The sequence below is a fragment of the Anabrus simplex genome, chromosome 13 (genome assembly GCF_040414725.1).
Source record: "Anabrus simplex isolate iqAnaSimp1 chromosome 13, ASM4041472v1, whole genome shotgun sequence".
NCBI classification, from domain to species: Eukaryota; Metazoa; Arthropoda; class Insecta; order Orthoptera; family Tettigoniidae; genus Anabrus; species Anabrus simplex.
Genome location: NC_090277.1, coordinates 29,521,036 through 29,542,545, shown reverse-complemented (window position 1 = coordinate 29,542,545; position 21,510 = coordinate 29,521,036).

The window sequence follows — 21,510 nt, the reverse complement described above, 5'->3', positions numbered from 1 at the left end:
CTGGGTACCTGAGTAAGGGTTCCTTGGTCTCAATGGCGGTTAGCGGTTTAGAGCAATTAAGTAAGTTCCTGAATTAATCTGCCGGAATGCTGCAATTTTCTTCATTTGACCCCGCCAGTGTGCCGTCCTTTCGCTCAAAGCATAGAGATGGTGGTTTATAGCCAGTGAGTTTGCGTTTGAAGGCTCTGTAGTACTCTCTCCTTTCATTCTTCCTAAAGTTTTTTTTCTATCTTTTCAATGAGTGATTTTTCGTATTTACGTTTCTCAGTTCTGAACACCCTAGCTGCTTGGACACGTTGGGTTTTGTAGGTTTCCCAATCATTTTCTGATTTCGTAGAGTAGTACTGTTTCCACGCATTGAGTCTTTCTTGGAGGACTGATTCGCAGGTACCATTCCACCAGGCATGCTTTTTGTTTCTCTTGATTTCTGCAACGTCTTTGGTGGCCTCAACAAGGAGACTTTTGGCGTTGTAAAAGTCACAGTCATTTGGTCTAGCCTTCTCCTGGAACTCCTCGACCCTTTGCCGAAGTTTATCGTTGTCGAGGCGTGTGATCTGTTTGGTTGTCTTCCTTGTGTTTGCGGGAATTGGTTTGAATTTGATAAGAGACATATAATGATCTGAGGCCACATTGATGCCTTTCTTTACCTTGACATTCATAATCTCAGGGCTGTTTCTCCTGGAGATTGCAACATGATCAATTTGGAACTCTCCGAGAGCTTGGACGGGAGAACGCCAAGTCATTTGCTTTCTGGGTTGATGGCGAAAGTGGGTCGACATGACCTGCAGTTTGTGATTTTCGCAAATGGACACCAGTCTTGTGCCGTTGGGATGGTTCTTTTGTGAGCAGGGTAATTTCCTACAACTTTCTTGTACTTCTGTTCACGACCTAGTTGGGCATTGAAGTCACCCGAAAGAAGCTTGACATGGTGTTTGGGGGTTTTGTTTAATTTTTCATCCAGTAGGTCCCAGAAATTATCAACTTCGTCTGGATCAGACTTGTTCTTATCGTTTGTAGGAGCATGTGCGTTAACTAGGGTGTAGGTTTTGTTTGCGCATTTAATTGTGAGTATAGACAATCTGTCATTCACAGGTTCGAAGTTTGCAACCGATTTAAGGATCTTGTTTCTAACAGCAAACGCGGTTCCAAGCATCACAGCTCCATTGAGGATTCCTGTTTGCGTTTTGCTCTTGAAAAATTGGTAGCCTTCGGATTCAAAAATCTCTTCATTTGGGTACCTTGTTTCCTGTAGGGCCAGTATGGATATCTGATTTTCGTGAAGAGCTTTGGTGAGGGTTTTCAGCTTGCCAGTTTGTGTAAGTGAATTTATGTTGAAAGTTGCTAGAAAGGTTTTAGATTTTGGCCTGAGTTTTTGACTCTTCGGGGTACACCGAGACGCTCCAACTCGTCTCTTGCATGATGTCGAGTCTCCCCCAGAATCCGAACGAGATTCGTGCGCCGTGGTGTTCACGACGAGGGATTTATCCGAAGATTTACCCCCTGGGGTATGTTTCTTGAAATGTTGTGCCATCATGCTTTTTGACTTGACTTTGCTTTGGACGGGTACCCATCCTTTTACAACTAGGGTTGTTAGCCCTAGAGGTTGCCTCAAGATGTTTTCTGGCTTCTGGTCATTTACCAGTCTTCGCCGTAACCCTGGCAAGGGACCAGTTTTTATTCACGGTGGTATTTTATTTCCCTACTACCCTCTGACTCTGCTGGCGGCAGAGCCAGCGAGTTTCCCCAATTCCAATGGGACGCGCCCGATGGAGGTAACCGGTAAATCCCCACACGGGACTCTATATTTATATTATTCAACAATTCCCTAAATTTTAATGTACCATACTGCAAGATGAGGGAAAATCTGACTGAACTGGAAGGATGACAACAATGCACTGCAAACAGAAGTAACAAATCAACACCAACATGCAACAGTCACGGAGTGATGCAGAAGATAAGGAACTTAGAATACCTAGGAGAGACACAGGTGAAAATAATTTTGCAGTGCGACAAAATCAAGTATTTAGGGATTCTCTCACCACTCCCTGGTGTCAGGTTAATAAAAGATTGCCTTGATAATAATACAAGTTACCCATTAAACATAAAGTCAAAAAAATACAGGAAGGAAACAGTGATATAAATGACAAGAAATGGAAACAAGTAGCTCCAAAAAATTGCATTTACTGTACAATAACACATGTGGTTTCATAATCCCAAGCATTCCTTGAAGAAATATTACAAACAAGCTTTGTTTTTTGCTAGTTGCTGTACGTCGCACCGACACAGATAAGTCTTATGGCGACAATGGGACAGGAAAGGCCTAGGAATGGGAAGGAAGCAGCTGTGGCCTTAATAAAGACACAGCCCCAGCATTTGCCTGGTGTGTAAATGGGAAACCACGGAAAACCATCTTCACGGCTGCCGACAGTGGGGTTTGAACCCACTATCTCCTGTATGCGAGCTCACAGCTGCACGCTCCTAACCGCTCGGCCAACTCGCCCGGTACAAACTAGCTAACGTACCCATTATATTAAATATTAAATTGTTTGTCCCATAGCGCTATGTGAGAAACAAAATGCAGAGGACCCTATACACTGTTTCCAATGTAAGGTGGGTGTTGCGGAGTTTTGTTGATATTGGCAGGCCATGTTTCCTACCACCATTCAGAATAGAGTTCAGGGGTTTGTACCATAATAGCTAACTCACTTGCCAGTTGCCATTAACAATAGAGATGGGGAGTTTTCAATATAAAGACAGGCCCCTTTTCCTAATGCCAGTCACATTCCAGTTGGAGAGAATTAAAAAATCTCGGGAATAGTACCAGCTTATGGGTGGTTAGGCCATGTGCATTTGGAGAGTTTCACCCAGATGTGCCACTTGGGCTCATCAGTTGGATTGGCGTGCCCCTCCAAGACTCTGCTTATCATTGGCAGACCAACTGCATGGTCCCGCAGTGTTAGCAAATAGGGATTGCTGACCTGCTAAAGGAGAAGTGAATTCTCCGTTTTCAAAAATATGTACTGCTAACAGTCAGTCTCAGCCAGTGCATTTGGGATGTTTGAAATAAAAGCCTTGTACCTGTGATTTTATTTCCATAGGAGACTAGAGGCCATGTAACTGTGATAAAAATATTGAAAATAATAGAGAGCTACAGGGCTGCCTGCTACTTCATTGGTCAGTAAACTATGACCCTACCTTTCCAGTACATTTCTTTCAGTAAAATGTCAGTGGGAGTAATTTTTGGCTCATTTTCATATAATGACTACTGTTGCAGTATGAAATGGGCAAGAAACTAGAGATTAAGGAGCAACCTGTTTGGCTTGATGGCACAGCAAGTACATCCTTCATAAGTATCATTCCTGATTACTTAATAGTGATCAGAATTTAAGTTGTATTTAAAACATTTCAGAGCTGTTAGTTACAAAGTGTTTCACCTGGAATAATGTTCAGTGCGTGACAAGAGGCAGAAAATTACCAACATTGAAAATGTACCATGTCAGATATTTCATTTTGTTCTCTTTTTGTAGCATGACATATCTAGGTGTTAGTCTGGTAGGTGTGCTGTTTGTTGTGGCTGTCAATGGCCATCAGATGAGTGGTGATGGCATGCTGGATGTCATTCATTGTTGTTGGAAATAGTGGATAGTTGTTGACATTGGAACCTTATATACTTTACTTTCCCGATGGATTGTTTAATGGTTGGCTACATTACACTGATAATTTTCAGTCTAAATTAACTGAGCTGGCGCTATTCTGTAGAGAATGTGCACCTTCATCTTACCTACAGGAGCCCAGTAAGATTCCCAGTGAGTTTGAGATATCAGTACCTGAATCCTAGAGTTGATTAGAGATCCTATAAGTGCTATGGACTTTTTCTTCATTTGGTAAAACTACTATAGTGACATTTAGGTTACTGTTCATGAAGAAATAACTGATTGTGACTGGTCGGGTCCTTTTTGCCTACCATTATGAGATGATCAAGTTCATTATTGCAGTATTGATTATTCTATATTTTCCTCTTTGTCACCAACAGATTTATATTAATATTTGTATGGGGAGTTTGCTAATTATTTATTTTTACTCATCTTTCCTCCTGATTGAATAGATTTTATAACATTGGTGGTCAACTTTGATAATTTTATTTTCCAATTCATTGTATAAAGGGCCTGTGTGACCATGGATGGAAATTTTAAATTTGACGTTTTCAAGATTTCAGTTTTTTTGTACAATTTCTCATGCTGTGTCCCATCTGCTTCCACTTAATTTATATTCTCTTTTTTTGGTATCAGTAATTTATTTAAGAAATTGTTTACTTACTGATTTTAAAGTTTGTGCAGCCATCTCTAAGGTCAGAGCTGCATTAATCTTACTATGAGCCATTCTGTTGAGTTTTTATGAATTATATTCATGAAATACCACCAGAACGTCCAACAGTCATGGAAGCCACTGAAAAACAAAGGTATGAGAGAGCTAGGGAAAGGGGAAGATGATTATTTATAGTCCTCTACTTGAACAATCTATGCCTTGCTCTAGATGGTCACGGCATGTTAGCAATGCTGACGGCATTCCTAGATGCAGCAGTTGGGGGTGTTCATGAAATTAGTGTCCTTGCAATTGTAAAAACCCATTAGTGGTACTTAAAGAATGCCTTAAATATGTCCCCACAACAAAAAAGTGATGTAAACACCACCAGGTCGTTCTCATTACTGAGTCCAATCCAACGGCCCGAGAGTTACTCATCCAGGTAGCAGTACAACTTCTGTTCATCAGTAAGATGGGAGTCCCAACTTGTCGGAACTTTGAAATCACCAGAATTATAACAACTACAACTGCAGTGCTTCAAAATATGACATGACTGACTCAATACTCTTAAGGCTTTCTACACCTTTGGTTTTGAGATTTTACAGATAGATAAATCTAGAGGAGTACTATTATTCCTTGTTGGGGTGAGGAATTACAGGGCTCATATGGATAATGAGATGGTTAAATATTCCATTGAAATGAAAAGTCACCTTATACTGAATTGAAAAACCAGTTAAGGGCAAAATTGTTGACCACCACTTTTCCCACCATGATATTGGGTGGTGTGAATAAAAATAAGACTAAGCGAGTGAGCGTGTGCCCGCTGAGTGTCTGAGCGCCTCCCTGCCGATGAGCTTCCACTCTGCATTTGCGGTGAATAAATATATAGAGCGGAAGCACAATGCAAACTCGAGTGTCTGGAGCAGCCACTCAGTGTCACTGATCAACGTCGGGCACGTGCCATGTAGATAACACTTCGATGACTTCCGGATAGTTCAGTGCTCAACGTGGCAGAAGACAATGTGGAATTCCAGTCCGCTTTTATCTCCATTATAAAGGAACATAGAGTTGCCAGATTTTTGAAAATAAATTTAGGGACAGATGTGTTTTCGAGAATATCAGTGCATGACATAATCGACAACTAGTGAACTTCTAATTTTACAGAAGTGAAATGCCATCACAGGGCAGTTTATTAATAAATGATAGTACACATACTGAAACTAACATTTTATTTCCATGCCGATACTATGTCATTCAGCATATTTTTGGACCAATTGTAATAAATAGTCTTTGCATGAAACTGAAGAAAAATTTACACAGAACATCTGTTTCTCACATCCGAAAATTTTACATTCATATGTGAAAATACCCCTCCCGACGAAAGAATTTGAGGCAAGTATGTTTAAACAAAAAGAAACCATTTTCACAAAGTTTCTTACTTCATATGTCCCTACACTTAGGGATATTTATAACCACTTTGAACTTACAAGCAAATTACTATCTGCTTTTTTCACTGATAATTAGCGTCTTATAATTAAATACCCATCATATATTTTATCTACATCAACATCATTCTACTGGGCGCGCAGCTGTGAGCTTGCATCCGGGAGATACTGGGTTTGAGCCCCACTGTCGGCAGCCCTGAATAGGGTTTTCCGTGGTTTCCCATTTTCACACCAGAGGCTGTACCTTAATTAAGGCCTCGGCCACTTCCTTCCCAGTCCTAGGTCTTTCCTGTCGCATCATTGCCATAAGATCGATCTATGTCGGTGCGATGTTAAGCCAGTTGTAAGAAAAATCACATTCTGTATGTTTAACTTACAAATAAGGGCACTAATATCATAGAAGGATATCTCTTTTGCTTGAGTCAAAAATCTTGCAAATGGAAAGAGCACAGTGCATGTGGCACTGACGGCAATTGTTCATTCTTACCCATTATATCCACCATGCTGGCCAACCCAAAACTTGCCAAAATTGTAAGCAATGAACCAAAGAGTTTCTTCGGTCTTTGCGAAAAATATACCAGAGTAAGTCCTCTTTGCAATGAAAACATCAGACAGAAAGAAGAAAAGAGAGATTTTTGCAGGAAATATTATACCAGAGATATAAAAACTGACTCATTTCTCTCAAGTTACAAAATGCTTGAAAATACGAGACAACAACCATCCCGGATAAGAACCGTTCCGGGCATGGGACATTTAACATGAATATGAGACTGTCCCGTAAAATCTGGGATATTTGGGAACCCTGCAGTTACCTGATAAGAAGCACAAGGAACCAAGAGCAATAAATGCAGTTACCAGATAAGAAACACAAGAAAATATGTGCAATAAATGCAGTTCAGTGTGAACTTCTTCCTAAATTTAACATAAATATTTTCGTCCAACAACCTTTTTTTTGCTAGGGGCTTTACGTCGCACGACACAGATAGGTCTTATGGCGACGATAGGATAGGAAAGGCCTAGGAGTTGGAAGGAAGCGGCCGTGGCCTTAATTAAGGCGCAGCCCAAGCATTTGCCTGGTGTGAAAATGGAAAACCACAGAAAACCATCTTCAGGGCTGCCGATAGTGGGATTCGAACCTACTATCTCCTGGATGCAAGCTCACAGCCGCGCGCCTCTACGCGCACGGGCAACTCGCCCAGTGGTCCAACAACTATTGGTAAAAATTTACAAAACATAAACACAAGACTGGAATATAAAGTAGAATTAAAGCGTACTGGAAACAAACCCATATAATTAAAGTAATGGGATAAGCGGCTGGTGAATTTAATGCAGGGCGAGAATAATCCTACCATCGGCCGTCTGAAAGGTAGGATATCATAGCCTGAAAATGAAGACATTAATAAATTGAGGACAATGGTGGAACGTAAATAACAAAAGCTAAGTATGATGAAAATGGTATATTGACAATTGAATGTATTTTTTGAGGAGCCAGATCTGCAGGAGTTGTCATCTCTTCGACTTCCAACAGAGGCATCATAACTCTGAAGACATCGGAATTCCTCCAGATTCGGGAGTCATGGACAGAGCCAGGCCATGGTTGAACTCTTCCCTTCCATTGCAAGTGGCCTGTTCATTAATGCTAGGGACGTCTTTTCTGTAAACGTAGTCATTCCCATGAATATGTGACTTCTGAATTTGTACATGAGTACAGTTTACAGCTCCGACAACATAAGGGGAGTTAAAACGTTCTTGTCACTTAGCCTGTGCTTCCTGCATCCAAGCAACATTTGTTGGAATTATATCTAATAATCTGCTTTCATTTGTATTCATGTCAAAACATGCGAAAATGTTTTTGACACAGTGCTCCAAGATGTCTCCACCAACTCCACTCTTAAACCCCGGGTCACCAATATAATGCAAGAAGATTTTCATTTTGTCTTAGTTTGTTAGTGCACCACCTCTTGTTTCTTTGGAGTGCCCAAGGAAATGCTCTGCTAACTGTTCAGCATGCTCCTTACTGGAACTATAGAACACTTTGTAATCAAGTTGAGATGATTCTCTGCAAATTTTATATAATTTTATTTTTTATTTTATTTTTATTTATTTTATTTATTGTTCAACAGGCATTACTGCTCACTTACAGAACATCTCAATTCGTATTTCCAATTTTGTAAATAATTTACAATATAAATTAAAATATAAACCTAATATTATACTTATGAACTATGGACAGTGGTAAGTGTGGTTTTTTTAAAATTATTATTTTAATTTCTCCTAAAATATACATTATTAATCTAAATTAATCTAAGTACTAATATTATTCATGGTACACAATAATGCTACTTTATTTACTTTATGTCTTGTCTCTGTGCGAGTTTCCTTCTAACTGACCTTAATAAGATACTCTCGTCATGAAATATGCTCACGTTTGGCATTTTATTCATTAACAGACACAATATTCTGTTTAATGGTGAATTCATATGGTAATTTGGGGGATTTTCTTTTTGGATTAACCACCACCAAAAACTCTCCCATGCTGTTGAACTTGACACTATAATTTGGTGTCACCTACTGAATTTGCTCAAGGAAACATGAGCAGATGCTTACTGGAAAGAAAGCCCGCTTTATATTTATTCACCAGAAATCTGGATTGACCACTCTGCTACTCGAGCGACTGGAGTGTGTTCTCAAGGTCACAGGCCTGCTGTGAGGACTGCTACCGACCGGTGGTTCTTATTCACCTTGTTGCAAGTGCCTGCTCTAAATTCGCAAGTAAGGAGTGCGTGCTCATTTTTATTCACACCACCCAATACAACACTGGTATCACCCGACCTGATTGTGTGACTATAGGTACAGCAACAGCTGTATTAATGTTCTATGAAATCTACAAGAACTGAAGGAATGTTATAACAACCTTGTCATTATTGCCTTTTTTGAAATAAAGTCCTGCAGGATTTCAGGAATTTAGTTTGGGAGCACATCTAGAGGGAGTGGTAGGGCAGGCCATGACGTTAATGTGATGAAACGATTGTAGTATTGCCCCCATTATTCCCGAGCTAAGCCCAGCCAGCGAGCGAGAGATCCCGAGGTGGACCGTTCGATCGTTGGCTATCACTTTCTAGAGGCATTTAAGGGAAGTCAAGGGTTGATGACCAAGCAGGATAAAAAGAAATGTTAAAACAACACTCTGACATTTATTCACATAAGCAAATAACAAATGAAAATATTCTTGATGATATTCTTTTACATTGAACTTCCATAATATTTATTTCTTCCTCGGTTTTCCAGCCTTACTGTGCTGTAACGAAAATCAAAGAAAAATTAGGCCTCTTGCCTTTCCAAATCAAAATATTTGACTGAAAGAATTTAAAAATAACATAGAGGTTCATAAAATAATTAAACAACTATCTTGCTGACGAGGGTTTTACAGTAAATGTATTCAAAGCTTTACCAATTCAGAGTAGTCTCAACACGTGGTTTTAAGATGAATTCAACTAAATTTATCATTTACAGTATTTAATATTAGTCAATGACACCAACATGAACTTCAATAGAAAATGAAAATTGATTTCAAGATTTTCAAAATTAATTAATTATTATTCTGATCATTATTATTATTAATCTCTCATCATTTAATTAACCTATGCTTCACTGTTACATGATCATGTTTCTCGTTAATTTTCCACTGCATCATTTACCTAACGATTGTCACTAACATTCCAGAATAATTATTTTCCAATTAATTATTATGACTTATTTTCACCATAACTCAAAGTAATTATGCGGCTAACGAACATCTACTTCTGATCTTTGCATTGCATTTACATTCAAATTAATCTTAAAATATTTCAAAGTTCAACTATAAATGTGTCAGAAATTTTATGTTATCCACGTGTGAGCTAGTTAAATAAATTTCATTTACAAATCGAGTGCCTTCGTAAAATAACGAGATGATCTTTCCTTTTAAATCTCGCTAATGAAGAAAATAAATCCTTTCCTAGTCTTCCTCGACTTAAGTTGATCAAATTTTCCCTTAAAGGCATGAAAATTACTTCTTAAGGTAGCGCACAACGATGAATGTAATCTGCGTCGCAGCAAGTACACGACCAGATCAAGTTAAATTGGACCAGCATGATACAAGATAAATTTACATATTTACACACACACACATTCACACTAGGAAACACGTATTTTGTATACATTATTTACATCGAATCCTGTTTTGGCAAGTTTATTCATGATTTTTAAGAATGGTCAGGTCACGTAATATCCAGCAGAAATAATCTGTGTACTGAAATTATTCTTCATTAATGGTGACTAGTGATCGAAGTCATGGGTATCACTTGGTAGAAACATATTTCACATATCGATGTGAATTCATCTAATTCTTGAAATTATAATGGAAGATTCTAGTAAAATCCATAAGCACTACCATCGCTTGGGCTACAGGTTGAAACTATCGCGTGCGTGAGCCTTAATCGCATTATTTTTATTCCCTACCTGTGAAATACACTCGCAACACGTGCTCCAGTAATTATAATCTATCTCGCGCTCCCAATACACAAGAATAAGTCAAATATCAACATTAAATCATCAATCGCTCAATTATACAATAAATATCCCTCAGGATTGGTCATATTCCAGACGCTTCATGAACAGAGCACATTCAATCTCACATATAAAGACTCTACTGTAAATTTATGGCTCACGAGCGTTTAATTCTCTTTTACCCGATCTTTAAGTGATTATTACATCTACTGATCCTCGTGGAATATCATAAAATTTGATGACTTCATCATAAATACAGCAAGTGATCTTGAAAGACACTAGGTTCGACCCTATTCACTTAAAATGTACACGTAAATTTCAGTCCAATAACTTTCAACATTACAAAGAAAGTAGATTTATCGTGTGGTCAGTGATTTTTAGATATTAAGCTCATAAGCATGGGAAATCATTCAAAGACAACCTACATGTCTACTCTAACAGATTCAAAATTTCATTCACACGTACCTAGTCTACCACGACACCTTAAGAATTAGAAAAATGAAATGTTTCTAACTACAACAAACTAATAGATCTACGACTTAAAGAAGAAAGACCTCTAGTTTTACAAAAGATGAGACAGATAAATTAAATTAAAAGGTACTCAAGCTATAGATGGAGTTCGATCCCCGTCGAAAATCAATTATTCCAACATTTTCCTCAGGTCAGTTTCCTTCCAATGACCAGATACGCCTCACATTTTACAGACCCATGGAGACTTTGTAGCAGGTGTCCCTCGATGAAGTTGAGTTGCAGATGATTGTGGAATTGTCCATCTTGATGTGTTCAGCTTCCAAGACAACTTCTGTTGAATTCCGGGCGCAAGCTGTAACTGAGATGACTAGAATAAGTATTTGCACAAGCACACGTCGAATGTTAATAACTCGTCTACGCAGTCACACTTAACTTAGTTCTTAATGCGTGTTTTACTGCATAGGTATTCGCTAATTATCTCGCTAAATTCTGGCAGAACGGGCGTCGACTTGCACTGAAAATCATTTCTCCACGTGGTCGGATAACGTAGCGTCGCACATCCAAGTCTGGAATTCAGAATAGCAGCACAGCGAAGAATATCCAGAGAGCAGCACAGTGAAGAATATTCAGAGAGCAGCACAGCGAAGGATATTCAGAGAGATATTTACTTGTAACAAGGCTTTTTATATTATCGGCCTGGGAGGTGTGATCTTCAACGAGAACGGCAATTGGCTGATAGGTCTCATTTAATTGGCTCAGACTATTCCAGATTCAGAATGTGAGTTGCGCGCGTGCGGCGGTAGTCACGTGATTTGCCTCGACCTTGGCACGGTTCGGACCATGTATCACCCCTCTGAATGACGAAAATAACTCGTTCTTAGCTCGCCACAACTTCCCCAAATGACACATTGCAGTTCCAGGCAGACAATAAAACTTTTAATTTCCACTTGTTGAAAATATACACAATATCGCCAATTTTAACGGGGACAGTATATATAAGTTCAACTACGATGCTCTCCCTAAGACCTTTTAAATGGTCGCGCTGCCCTGCCCTGTTAGCAGAGCGCCCGTCTAACATAACCTAGATATGCACATGTTACATATGTAAAACTGTATGATCATTATTTTCAGCATAATTGCATCAGGTACAACAGAGTTTAATTGTTTAGTGGTTCCGCATGGCGTCTCAAACCTGTATGTCAAACCACAGCAATGGAATGGTTATCTCCAGTATTGGATGATTATGAACAAGCAGTAGAACACTAGAAGTTCAAAACACTCTATAGCCTTGTTCATGATAATAACACTAAAATAGTTCAGTTTGGCATTCAATGTCACCTGTCTTGTAATATGAATGCCCTCAGGGGAATAAATTAATTTTTTTTCATATCTGTTTTGGTACACAGTATTCCCCGTCTGGCCATTGATTCCTGATACATGGCTGACAAAATTTCTGGGGAAAACACTGCACTAGTTAGAGAAGGAGCAGATGGGACAGGATAAAGTGACATGGAAAGCTGCATCATTCTAGTCCATTGACTGATAAGCCAAGCATATTAGTAATTACTGTAATCTATATAAATTGTAACAACTGTGTATCTATACATTGATTATTTTGGCAACATTTTCTTATAATTATCCATTTCAGGTGCAACAATGATACCTACATATATTTTAGCTTTGGAGTTTTGCCTGTCTTTTTTTGTTTTTGAGTTTTTATAGCTGGAAAAATACAGAATATATTTGAATCCACCTTCAGAATCCTCTTCTGCATGGGTAGAATTAGGTTCAGTATCATTTCAACATCGACGAATAAATTGGATTCTACACCCCCACAAAATATACATGGCCAACTTTATTTGAAATCTACCAATCTTACTGGGAATCTATTTCTAAAACTTTCTTCTCTTGTACACTATTTTATTAGGAGGATAAATGAGGGAGATATCTTTAACAGAATGTCTTTATTCCTAGAGCACGTAGCCTGTGAGAAACACTCTTTCTACCTGAAGGGAATTTCCCATTTTTATAAATCACTTATATTGAATCAGTTTTTATATTCACATGAAATAAGAGACATGCTGTGATAATATCAAGGAATACACACTCATGGTGTGTAAACTCAATGATAGTAATTCCAAGGAGAAAACAAAACAGAATATTTACAACATATTTTTCTTCATATCCTTCCCTATTTATAAAGAGTGGTACAAATCAAAATTAAGCACAATGGGCATCAAACTATCTATATGGTCATTTCAGTCACTCAGCTAAGGTAATCTCCAAAAATAAGAAGTTAAGCATTGAAGGAATTCGAAACATAATTTATTTGGGGTTTTCACTTAATAATACCAATATAAATGGTCCGTTATTGGACATAAATTTACTCATTCGGGTCAAATATTTCAGATTCCCTGTGGGAATCAACATCTATAGCATTTTCACTTGTCGACCACTCGTGGTTACCACTGCTCCCTTTGAGGAGTCTGATGAGTCAGACTGTTCCTGAGAGTGAAATCTACTGGGGCAGTCGTCAGCATCCTCTGAAGTTTCAGAATTCACTGATGTGGACTAATTACATCACCTGACAATGTTTTCAACCTCACAACTCTTCCATCTCTTTCACAGAATACACTTCCAGCACCCGTGTTAATGGCCAGTTGGTCCAATTCTTCCCATCAGCTCTAACCGGCACCACATCTCCTTTTGCAGTGTTTGTAGGCATCTTGTTCTGCCTCTGAATCAACTGACTTAGGTACTCTTCTCAAAATCTTGCTGTATCTGTAGTAGAAATCAAAATCTCCTGGATACGTTCACAGAATCCAGTTGATCTAGATCTAGAATGCACGTGCGGACATCTTCTTGCAAAATACCTGAATCTGAAAGTTGGTTGAGATCTTCAGGCTTCTCAAGCAAGTAAGTAAGAGGACGGGAATTAACCATGGCTTCACACTCACACAGTAGGATTGTCATCCCTTCGTGAAACAGTTTTGCTCTTCCAAGGACATACCTCAAAATTCTCTTTACTACCCAAATCACACGTCACCAACCAACTCACCTACCTGCTGTGGGAATGTTAATCCTCCACTTTATTGGCTGCATTGAGGACTCTCTTTCTTTGTGGTTGTAGTGGACAGTTCAAAACTAATTATCTGTACTAGTGAAATTTGTTCCATTGTCGTTGCGGACAACTTTTGGACTTCCTCATCGAGCGATTAACCGTCAAAAGCTCAGAAAAAAGTATGTTCATTATGAAACTGCTAACCAGTTCCAAGTGCATTGTCCTATATACGGCAAATGTAAAAAGCACAATCCATTCCCCTCTTCCTCCTTTCAGTATCAAAGGTCCAGAAATGTCTACACCTGTCATCTCAAATACCGCAGCATCTTTTATTCTGTTTTCCGACATAGTTCCAAAATTAGCATCCGTCTTCTTAACTTCGTGCTATTTTCATCTCACACATCTTGACAGCATGGCCTGGATGCTCCTTCCTCTTTGTATAACCGACAATCTTTCTCAGAAGTGCAAAAGTAACATGCGAGTGCCAACGTGCAACATTCTAACATGTTCTTCATGAATTAGAAGTTGCACCAGACGATGTTTACTCGGTAGTACCATTGGGCATCTGAAGTCCTCACTATCTTTTCTTTCAATGATCTTTGTTTTTACTCACAAATTTCCTTAACAGTCTTTGAACGTGCAAAGTGACTTCCAGCTGGAAATCTCTTCTCCCCCAGAAACACCTTCTTGAACAAACCAAATGGGTGTCCATTCTGATGCCATTATTTTATCCATGGTTCTCTCTCCAACCAGTCTTTCTTTCGCATTCCTTCTTTTGTTAATAGTAAACTGCAACTTCCAAGTGACCATTCTGACAATCTTGATATAGAAGAAGAATATTACAGATACCAATGAGGCTGCCCGGAGGGGCAGCATAAGTCACATTCACCTTATCTCTTCCACGATCGACTTCCTCTTCTTGCATGGCACCTTCAAAACAAGGCCACTTTTCTTCTCCCACCTTCACCAAAACAGGACCTTCCCACCACTTGGATTCTTCTAAATCTCATGCATGTTACAACCTCGTGAAGACAAATCAGCTGGATAAATTATTCTTCGTAAATGCCGCCACTCTGCTCTGTTGGAGAAAGTCATTATTTCCTTCACTCTGTTTCGTACAAAGACACTTTTCTTTATCTATATCAATGCAGTGTCCGAAAATAGCATTGCACAGGGCCTGAGACTGTCTCTTACGGTGGTTAACATTCAAACACCAATACAGCAGGAAAGTAATTCTAGTCGTGGTGTTATAGGTCTCTTAAATGGTGCTATCCTCCCCTTTGTGAATATTATCTGCAGACTGATTTCATCGTGATGCTTTCTTCTCAACAATACAACTGCAGCATAAGCATATTTACTGGCATCACAGTATGTAAGAAGTTTTAAGATTTCCTTACAGCTAGCCAAGGTAAATTGTCTCGGAATAGCGGTACAAGCTAATGGAGGTAATTGTTTATTCCACTTTATGAAGATGTTTTTTTTTTCAGGTAGTACCTCTTTGTCGCAAGTAATTCTCCTCTCCAAACTGTCTTGCAACAGAATCTTCAGCATCAGTCACAGGGCAGGGGAAACCAATGGGGACAAAGATGCCCTGACAGATAGAAAAACCTTTGCTCTTTTTACAGGTTCATTATGGATTTTGCAATTTTTAGTGACAAGACCTAGCATCTCCAGTACTGGAGAGACAGAGTCTTCTTTGCCTGAAAAAAAGCATGCTACTTTCCCATCCACTTGGCAACAGCAAAAAACCTTGGAGCTCTTATGAGTATGATGTTCCCACCGTAGAAGTCGATCAACCCTCTTTACTGACACTTGTAGGAACACCTTTCTTATATCCGAGATCACACCCATTGACATCTCTCTGAACCTGAGAGGGAAAAATTATGGTTAAGTTCAGACCTTTGTTCATACAGTCATTCAGTGATAACTCCCTCTTCCTTTTACTGGATGTGGCGAATATGGGTCTAATTTGCATAGTTGCACTGTCCTTAAATACACGCCGATGAGGTAGAATGTGTACTTTGCCTCTAGCCCCTTCATAATGTCTCTCTTCAGCAATACCATCTTTAGCCCATTCTTGCAGTACAGCATCATGCTCTTCAAATTTTTTCTCACAAATAATTTTCTCAGTCATAGAACATAGTCTTTTTTCTGCAACATCCATGTGACATATATTACTAGTAATCTCTATTGTTTCTCAAATCCTGTGTCAAGAGGACAATGATGTTGGTGAAATTACTCTTAAGGAAGTGGAAAGGATGGTAAATAAATTGTCATAAAGCAGCAGGAATAGATGAAATTAGACCTGAAATGTTGAAGTATAGTGGGAAGGAATGATACCGTTCATTGCAGTTATTTTCTTAGAGTTACAGAGGGATGATTCATTAGTTAGCCTAATATTAAAATAACTTATGCATTTTTCAATATCAGTACCGATTTTGGGCTTGTTGGAATATCTGTTTGCAGCCTTGGTTCCCTTACCCTTTGGATGGCATGAATTTAGTGGTGGTATAAGTTAATTTAAAGGGGATTTTTGTAACAACTGCCATCTATGACTTTTAGTATGTGTGGTATTTATAGTGTATCATTTAACAATGCACCATGAACTGCTAGACAGCAATTTGCTGTAATTTGTTAATTGTGATGCATGTAATATCTTGATTGGACGACGTGGAGTAATTTCTTTGACTTTTATTCCTTGACTCCGTTGTGTGATAGTCAATTTTCAATATGCGTTGTCTTGGGGACACTGCTCTCTGAACTGTAAGTCATCAGCTGGTCATCTCCAAGATGGCTGTATTTCGAGCGACGCTCTGTTTAGCTATTATGGCTAAACGAAATGATTATTTACCAACCTAGTTAAGGGACTGAAGTGACTGTGGAGCCTCTTACTTATTAGAACCTATGGTGATAAGTTATTTGGTTGTTTTAATTTACTCCTAAATTGTAAAAGTGTAATTTAAATTCTTTCTGTAATCTAACAGTGTGTTGTAATACTATTTAATATTTATTTATGGACCTCTTCGTCGGCGTAAGGAGTTCCCTTGAGTTTAAACACGTCCAACTGAATTATTGGCTGTACAGTGCAAAGGCGATGCGTTGTTAGTTCCTATGGTATTGAGTGAAAATATCTCAAATTTTGAATTCATTGGTTGAAATAATATTGGAAGTAGTTTAAAAGTGTTCCCCTATAAACTCCAAGGTGATATTCGGTATGTACTTTGACGGCTTTAAAACAATATCAAACCTGTGGTTTCCGTAATTAAGTGTTACTTCCTAGTATTATATTTAAAGACTGTTCTGGGCACAGCTAAGGCCTAATAGAATATTATTATCATTGTAAAATTTAAATTTGTCGTTATCAGATGTGTTCTACCTTAATTTCCTTGGTTTTTATTATTTTAATAGGTTTTCTTGGTAGCTAACTCATTTATATTCTATAGAATATTGAAGGTGCTCTTATCCTTTTGGAGCTTCACTTTCTTTATGCTATGTTTTTGTTCTGTTTCTCGTAACTTTCATTCTTGCCATTGTTGTTGTTGCATCATCTCACAACGGTTATGACATTGTTGTGTCAAGATGATGGATATTGATAAGATATGATTAGATATGCATTGCATCAACTTTATGAGTTCATTGTCTTTCGGGAAGAGTTGTGGGTCAGACACTTGTGTGGTGTAGAGGTCAAGTCTTCGATTGATGTTGACTGTGGTTTATTGTACCTCCTATTAAGTAACATTGTCGAGATGATTTAAGGAATGTTTAATCTACGATATTTCTTTGGTTTAATTTGTGATGTGATTTGGTGAAATTCATTGTTTTTGGTGTGAATATATCATGTTTAGACATGTCGCCAATTTGTAAATTTTCTTGTTTCCGACTTTGCCTTCTGCAATTCATGGTATTTTGAATTTGTTGGTTGAGATGTTTCACCTTCCCTTCTAGTTTATTTTCTTTATTCTATTACTTGTGTGACCTTTAAATGGAGTCATTATCATGCTCTTCAATATTCTAGTAGAAAATTTTGTTCACAAAAAGGGGTACCCCATTCTTTTTTAAGAATCGTTATTGATAGCTTTCAAACTGATATAGTCGTGTGACCATCAATGTTAAAGTTTAAAAAGAGAACTGCAGTCCACGTGCAAAGTATTTTAAATAATATTAAAAGATTTGTGATTTAATATGGTCCCAGTGAATTAATTTATTTCTTATTCTTAACTTAATTTATTTAGTTTAATTATGTTGGTTTTTAAATTTAATGAATTATTTATGGGTGTTACTCTCCTTTTTAAAAAATATTCTTATTTATTAAATTTTAATGTGGTTAAAACACTTTAGTATTTTATGGTATTTCACATGAATTGCTCTATCCTATTCCCCTGGATCTACACTCTGTGGAGGTTCTTTTAACCTTTGGTTCAGCCCAGATTACATCGCTTTCCAGTCCTGTGTCTTGTGTTTTGATCGAGGCCTACCCTAAGTAGTTGGCGTGATTTCACGCTGGGAAGGCCCTCTTGTCTCTCTTGTGGTAGTACTAGCAATCTAACCCGAGTGTTTACAATGTTGTTCGGTCAATTGTTTTGTTGTCCTTTCATTCGATTTCCGGCACATCACAAGTTTTTTAAATAAAATGCAAAATTTATTAACATTGCAAACTGAATTGTATTTTCACAATCAGTAAGCTCTTCATGACCCAGATTTCTGCAGAATTGAAGGGTATTAGCCACAGAATTACTGAAGGTTTATGCACCTAAGGAAACGTTTTTCTTCTGTCTCACCCACTCTAAAATCTTTCTCCTTTCATTTCCTGTAATAGTACCAAGTTTTTCTTGTCCGGCTCCATGGCTAAATAGCGTGCTGGCCTTTGGCTACAGGGTTCCCGGGTTCGATTCCAGGCAGGGTACGGAATTTTAACCACAAATCGGTTAATTTCGCTGACACGGAGGCTGGGTGTATGTGTCGCCTCTTCATCATTTCGTCCTCATCATGACGCGCAGGTAGCCTACGGGAGTCAAACCAAAAGACCTTAATCTGGTGAGCCGAACTTGTCCTCGGACACTCCCGGCAAGAAAAGCCATACACCATGAACTTTTTCGAGGCATTTCATCTCAGTAATATTTTCTTGGTCTGTAGCAGTACCATCTACCAGAACATGATTTTCTACTAGCGAATTCATTGCTAGTTTTATATTGTGAGCAGCACCAAGAGAAGCAAATGCCTTTTGCTCAGAGTCTGCTGGATGAGGAAATTAGCACTGGTAGTGCAGTCCAACGAACTTCATTCCTAAGGCTATTAGTCCAAAATCCCATCATCACTGTTGACAAGATAATTTTTGTGCTTGTGTCTTGCAGTTTTCTGAAATACTCTTTCACCAAACTTTACTTCACTTATTATGGCCCTCCACCCACTGGTATTTCTGAGCTATTCAGTGCTGCCACCATAAAGTCTAATGCTTACTTGGGCACTACATACTCGCCAGTGTCTAAATATCCCTTACCTAAGTTAACATACACACCAAACTGTTTATTTTCCCACACCAACACCTTATCAGCCATTTCAACAAACATCTAAGTTCTGAGGATTGGTTCTGAAATAGCTCTAACTATTTTCTTTCTTTTAAAAACTCTCCTCTTTAAAACCTGGACTACCATCAATAGATATTGCCTAGTTACAAAGATCTTGAAGATGTGGTATTGTAAAAATCTTCCTGATGTAACAGTAGGGGTACTGGGGATCTTGATGCACAGGTGAGTTGGCCTGAAGTGTGAAAAGATCTTGGATCACGTCTTGGAAATAGCTACCAAAACATTAAGACATGAGTCATTAAATTTCTTGTGATCATCTTCAGTGATTTATTGCTGATGGAAGACCTTCCTCCTGTTCCTCTTCGTTTGCTCTGCCATGACCCAACTCATACAAAAGATATGAATGTTATACCACGATTTATTGTCCTTCACAGTAGTCACCAGCATTGTGTACATCTTACTACCAATAATGTGGACATCATAGGATATCTATTGCAGCACCTGTTATGTTGATAGTTCGAATGGGGCAGTTTACTGCCTGACAGGTCTCTGAAACAGTTCTGGAACAAAGGCCCCGAAGTGGTTCCTTCCTCTTGTGAATCAAGTTAAAGTTATAACGGCTTAAAGCTGTATAATTTAGTATATGGTACAGGATTTCCCAGCCCCATCGACCGAACAAATCAGCCACGTTTGCACTGTATGCGGCCGAGCGTTGTCGTAGAAAATGATGGGTAATACGCATTGACGGTTGCTGTGGAGGAACATAGTGCGTTAGGATAAAACCATCACAGTTTTACATGAGTATAACAGGAACTTTCACATGGCTGGGGTTCACACGAACTCTCAGTCTTTGAGGTTTCCCGTGACACGGATGTGTCGTGTTCATTTCCCTTCTCCTCTGTCATTTTCGTTCTGGCCTATTTGCGTTGAAATCTGTGTCTCGTTTTGTTTAATTCCCAACCTGTCTCTCCCTTATTTTGTTCTAAGTCATTATATATCTTAGGTAATTCATATATTCCCCGGGCCTAGCGCTCACTACTAATTTCTGATTCTTATGACATGCTCCGTTCCTGTCGTATACTGCTATCTTCTTCCGACTGCCTGGCTATGTGGCCCCGCCTCCGACCAATCAGTGAACCCTGGCCATATTGGTTGATCTGCTCTCTTTTTTTAGTGAGGAGTTTTCCGCCATTAACGTTAGGTCGCTTGGCCAGCGCTTGATAATATGCGACGAAGGTGTGCTTGGTGTCTACTCTGGGGCTGGAGTTTGACACAAACCATGGATGTGGGTTAAATTACCTTTGAAAAGGGAGCTTTCTCACCCTTACATCTTCTGGCTCCTGGCTTCCTGTAATCGTCCTCTAATTTTGATATTACATGCATCCTTCTGATAACAAAATCGGTGTGAGTATTGTATTCGGGACCTAACGCCTCCCCATCAATTTCCTGGAAAATGTAGGTTATTTACCATGTATATTGGAAGTGGCCTTCATTATCTGGACTGTTGACTTCGGAAATCACACTGTGGTGGATTTTGGTGCAGGCTATTTCTCTCAAGTTTCTACTTCCTCGATTCTCGGCATTTTCTTTAGTCTGTTGTACTTATCACCATTCCCGGGTTTAATTTGTAATAGTATGTTGTTTTCATACTATGTATACCGAACCTTATAAATTTATTTCTACATTGGTGAAATAAAAAAATATTTGTTTTATTATTATCATAATTAATTTGGTCAGAAGTTAAAACATATCCTATTTATTGTTTCAATGAATTAAGCCGATGTAGGGTTTTAGGCCTATGTGTTTTTTCACCAAGAAGTCCGAAGTTACATTTGAGCTTTTCTTTCTCCTTATCGTTAAATTTTTCTTTACCGAGCTCGATAGCTGCAGTCGCTTAAGTGCGGCCAGTATCCAGTATTCGGGAGATAGTGGGTTCGAACCCCACTGTCGGCAGCCCTGAAGATGGTTTTCCGTGGTTTCCCATTTTCACACCAGGCAAATGCTGGGGCTGTACCTTAATTAAGTCCATGGCCGCTTGCTTCCCATTCCTAGGCCTTTCCTGTCCCATCGTCGCCATAAGACCTATCTGTGTCAGTGCGACGTAAAACCAATAGCAAAAAAAAATTCTTTTTTCCTTCTTGCTTTGGGGTTTGTGCTC